General features: G+C 47.1%; 1 non-coding gene across 1 annotated transcript; it reads right to left on the reverse strand.

Moving 5' to 3' along the window:
- Positions 1-5,508: 5,508 nt before the first annotated feature.
- trnas-aga lies at positions 5,509-5,590 on the reverse strand. Its single transcript has one exon. It is a non-coding gene; the product is annotated as a tRNA-Ser (tRNA).
- Positions 5,591-5,791: the final 201 nt, after the last annotated feature.

Genomic DNA, 5,791 nt, shown 5'->3' on the forward strand with positions numbered 1-5,791 from the left:
CAACGTGCAACATCCTCTTCACAGTTCACACTGCCACCCAGCTTTGTGTCATCCGCAAACTTGCTAGCGATGCTCCTAATTTCCTCTTCCAAATCATTAATATATATGGTAAACAGTTGCGGCCCCAACCGAGCCTTGCGGCACCACTCGCCACTGCCTGCCATTCTGAAAAGGACCCGTTCACTCCTACTATTTGCTTCCTGTCTGCTAACCAATTTTCTATCCACGTCAACACCCCACACCCAATACCATGTGCTCTAATTTTAGTCACTGGTCTCCCGTGCGGGACCTTATCAAAGGCGTTCTGAAAGTCTAGATACACTGCAACCACTGGCTCCCCTTCGTCCATTTTACTTGTCACATCCTGAAAAAATTCGAGAAGATTAGTCAAGCATGATTTTCCTTTCATAAATCCATGCTGACTTGGACTAATCGTTTTACTGCTATCCAAATGCCCCATTATTCCCTCTTTAATAATTGACTCCAGCATCCTTCCCACCACCGAAGTCAGGCTAACTGGTCTGTAATTCCCCGTTTTCTCTCTCGCTCCTTTCTTGAAAAGTGGGATAACATTAGCTATCCTCCAATCCACAGGAACTCATCCCGAATCTATTGAACATTGGGAAATGATCACCAATGCGTCCACTATTTCTGGAGCCTCCTCCCTGAGGACCCTGTGATGCAGAGCATCAGGCCCAGGGGAATTATCATCCTTCAGTCCCATTAGCCTACCCAATACTATTTATCGCCTAATGAAAATTTATTTCAGTTCCTCTACCCCCTTAGATCCCATGTCCTCTAGTACTTCTGGGAGATTGTTTGTGTCTTCCTTAGTGAAGAGAGATCCGAAATACCTGTTCAACCTTTATGCCATTCCCTTGTTCCCCATAATAATTTCACCCGTGTCTGCCTTCAAGGGACCCATATTTGACTTTGCTATTCTTTTTCCCTTGACATATCTAAAGGAGCTTTTACTGTCCTTCTTTACATCCCTGGCCAGCTTTCCCTCGTACTTCATCTTTTCAGTCCGTATTGCCCGTTTTGTTTCCTTCTGTTATCATATGAAAGTTTCCCAATCCTCTGGCTTTCGGCTGCTCTTTGCTGTGTTATACAAATTTTATTTTAGTTGTATTATATCCTTAACTTCTCTTGTCAGCCACGTTTGCCTCCAACTCCCCTTAGAATCTTTATTCCTTTTTGGAATGAAATGATCCTGCGTCTTCCGGATTATGCCCAGACGTTCTTGCCATTGCTGTTTCACCGTAATTCCTGCTAGGATCCCTTTCCAGTCTACCTTGAGCAGCTCCTCTCTCATGCCTTCATAGTCTCATTTGTTCAACTGCATCACTGACATAATCATATTATGATCACCACCACCAAGCGGTTCCTTTACCTCGAGTTCTCTTATCAAATCTGGTTCATTGGATAACACTAAATCCAGAATTGCCTTTTCTCTGTTCGGCTCCATTTCAAGCTGCTCTAAGAATCCATCTTGGAGGCACTCTCCAAACTCTCTTTCTTGGGGTCCTGAACCAACTTGATTTTCCCAGTCTACCTGCATATTGAAATCCCCAATCACCACAGTGGCATTACCTTTGTTACATGCCAGTTTTAACTCCTGCTGCAACTTACACCCTATATCCGGGCTACTATTTGGGGGTCTGTAGATAACACCAATTAGTGTCTTCTTGCCTTTGCAATTCCTCAACTCAATTCACGGTGTTATCTATCTATCTATCTATATATCTATCTATCTATCTATCTATCTATCTATCTATGTATCTATCTATCTATCTATCTATCTATCTATCTATCTATCTATCTATCTATCTATCTATCTATCTATCTATCTATCTATCTATCTATCTATCTATCGATCGATCGATCTATCTATCTATCTATCTATCTATCTATCTATCTATCTATCTATCTATCTATCTATCTATCTATCTATCTATCTATCTATCTATCTTTAATTTCTTTCGAATTCCAAACTACCTCTTGGAGTCCTGTGAACTTTCTAAAATCGGACTATATCGAACATAATGTTAAATGCTGTACCCTTTACCTTGTGTCTGTGCTGTATTTACAGTTTGATTGTGATCGCGATACGCTGTTCTGTGTCTGGACAGCACGCCAACTAAGGGTTTTGCACTGTACCTTGGTGCATGTTGTGCAGTCATGCATTTTGATAGTAGGATTAAAGGCGTAGACTATTTTATAAATTGAGAGACGATTAAAAAAAGTGTGGTGCAGAGGAACCTAGTGTAGGGTTCCCAAAAGGTTAATGTTGTAAGGTTGTAAGGAAGGGAAATGCAATGTTAGTATTTATTTCGAGAAGACTAGAATATAATAACATGAATGTAATTCTGAGGCTTTTTAAGGTTGTGATTAGAACGAATGTGGTGTATTGTACACAGTTCTAAGCCTTATATCTGCGATAAGATATATTGGCATTGGAGAGGAGTCCACAATACGTTTAAGAGAATACTCCTGGGCGTGACTCGATTAACATATGATGAGTGTCTAACGGCACTGGTCATTGAAGGAGTAGTTTAGAAGGAAGAGGAGGGGGGGGGGGTGGTCCACTGAAACTTACCGAACAGTGAAAGGCCTGGCAATAGTGGAAGTGGAGGGGTTGTTTCCACCAATGAGACACTCTATTTCGCCAGAAGGTGGTGAATCACTGGAATTAATTGCTGCAGGCGGCTGTGGTGGACAAGACATTGGGTATTTTTAAGGCGGAGATTGAAAGATACTTGATTAGGATTGACGCCAAAGCTTATAGGGAGAAACCACGAGAATGGGTCTGAGAGGGAAATATATGCCCACCATGACTGAATGGCAATGTAGACCACGGGCTGAATGGCCCAATTCCGCGATTCGGTCATGGTTGAATATAGTGTAATATAGTAATATTATGGTATATACATTAATGTAATATAGTAATATTCTCGCGGTTTCACCCTGCATGTTTTGGCTGGATGTGTATCTCCCTCCGCGCCCCCACAATTTCCCATACACACAAGCCCCCGCCCCCACAAGCACCCCCCGCTCCCACAATCCCACCCCCGCCCCCACAAGCACCCCCCGCCCCCACAACCTCCCCGCTCCCACAACCCTCCCCCGCCCCCACAAACTACCCCTCCCCCAGCCCCACAACTCCTCCAGCCCCACAGCCCCCTCCCCCAGAGCACCAACCCCCCCGCCCGAACACACGCCCCTCCCCCCACCAACCCCCATCCCCCACACACACACCCCGTCTACTCCCCCCACCCACACACACATTCCCGCCCATGCACACCTCCCTACCACACACACACCCTCCCCTACACACCCCCTGCCCTCTCACATTTCTCTTCCCCCCCACACCCCTCCCGCCCACATACACACCTGCCCCCCCCCCCACCCCACATCACCCCGCCACACGGACCCCTCCCCCACAACCTCACTCCCCCCACACCACACTCACCCCCTCCTACACCACCCCGTCCACACACACTCCTCATCCCCTCCCACCCCACCCCCGGCCACGCACCCCACTTACCTCCCACCCCCCCCCCCCCCCCCTCCACCCCTCGCACACATGAAGAAGAGGGGGAAGGAATGCTCGGGTAAGAAAGCAAATGAGGCACGCCTGTGCAGTTATGGGCTATGGGTGAGTGGTGGACTATTGTGTTGGGGGAACGGATGAGTGGTGGAATATTGTGTTGGGGAATGGGTTACGTTGGGGGACCGGGCCTTCCGTGTTACCCAACGCGTCCCACTTAATCTAGCATTTCTTAAACATTGCGATAGTACCTGGATCCAACAGCCTCCCACAGGCGGCAGGATTAAGATACCATACACCACATTCGTGTAAACAGTACTACTTTTGATACTTTCTAGCTCCCGGGCGGCTAGACTGTGGGGGTTAGGGGAGCTAATTTTCTACTCTCGAGCACCCTCATTATTGTGTAAATCCAGATCAGGTTCGCCTCAGCTTCCTTTGTTTCAGAAAAATAAACCTGTCTGTCCAGACTCGCACCTTTCTGGTGGACCCCCCCCCCCCCCCCCCCCCCCCCCCCCCCCCGCGCCTCTCCTTTACACTCACACCGCTCCAATCACTCCAATTGTATTCCAGATTGTTGCCATCATTCATAGTCTGCTTTGCATATTTATCTATATCGATCTATCTATCTATATCTATCTATACATCACAAACACTCGTCTTGTTTGTATGCCGGATTTGTATTTGTGGAAAAACTGTGCACTTTTAGCACCACTCACATTTTCCTGTGATATAAATGAAATGAGTATTGTTCAGATCGGGGGCATATTTTAAAAGTTATTACCGTTTTCTTTTTAAACTTAAAACAGCGCAGTTGGGGGAGAGTTCCCGTGTGCGTCTTTACTGGCGTCGCAAAGGGCATCCGACGGGAACTCAGCCGCGCCTGCGCATTTGGGGCCTTTGCAGATATTGTGTATGGTCCAATGTCATTTAAAGAGTCTCTCAGCTACACCCAGTTGTCTTTCATGGCTCTTTTATCTGGTTGTAGGTTGAAGAAACCTTTCCCCAGTTTTTTTGCAAATTTTAAATTTCTCGTTGTTCACTTTTGGATAGTGGGGGGGGGGGGGTGGAAGGAGAGGAGTGGGGGAGGCATGGAGTGGGGATTATAGGGAGAGGAGGGCAGTGGAGAGGAGGGCATTTCTGTTGGGAAATGCGTGAAGGGTAAATAGCTGCAGAGGCAACATCCAACATTCTCAACGCTTACACATACAGTAATTTGTTTATATTCTGTGGATAAAGTATCCTTATACCAAGCCCCCTTAACGTTCACTTGGTCAGGAAGTCACGGTCCTCATAATGCAGACACTTCTGCAAACACTTAGCTTCCTGTGTACAGATCCGCCCCCAACCCGAGAAAGGGTACGCATGTGGTCGACACAAAATGCTGCAGGAACTGTGCGGGACAGGCAGCATTTCTGGAGAGAAGGAATGGGTGACGTTTTGGGTAGAGACCCTTCTTCAGACTGATAGTCAGGGGAGAGGGAAGCTCTAGATTTTGAACGGTTGAACAACAATGTAAGGTGTGAAAACAACAGATAATCAGAGAGGAGGAGCAGCGTGATAGGTTGTTGTAGTCCTCTCAGCGGCCAGAGGAGGATAACTTCACATGTGATCGGGGATGCCGCAACAATTCACCGGGTATATCCAGTGAGCACAGGTGTAGCAGTGTGGGTCGACACTCTCTGGCGTTCAGTGAATGAGTGAATTATCGCTCAGCACATATTCTGGGCCGCAGTATTCAGGACCGGAGCCAACTAGGCAAATATACAGCTGAGTAACGAAGCCATTTGTTCCATGTCGCAGCAGATAATCAATCGACTTACCGGCGTGACCAAAATCTTTGCGCTACGGACATATTTACTAACCTATTTCCGCGGAATATTAATTCTGACAGCAGTTGGTGAACATCCCGTCAAAATTATGCACAGGTCGGTTCAAACGAGCGGACCTGCTACGGCCGTAATCGGCAGGGTTCGAACCTGCGCGGGGAAACCCCAATGGATTTCTAGTCCATCGCCTTAACCACTCGGCCACGACCACTACGCTCCAACTGCCTGCGCTCGAAGAAGATAAATCACCAGAAATTATCGGTGAGTCCTGGGACAAACTGAGAGCGCTGATTGCAGTGTCACGGCAGTAGTACTGATCCTAAACCAAAGCTGGAGAGCGCCGGAAACACACAACAGGCCAGGCAGATTCGTTGAAAATCGCTATCAAAATATGTGGGGAGGTGAGACACAA

Source organism: Amblyraja radiata, chromosome 37 (assembly GCF_010909765.2).
Source record: "Amblyraja radiata isolate CabotCenter1 chromosome 37, sAmbRad1.1.pri, whole genome shotgun sequence".
Lineage (NCBI taxonomy): Eukaryota > Metazoa > Chordata > Chondrichthyes > Rajiformes > Rajidae > Amblyraja > Amblyraja radiata.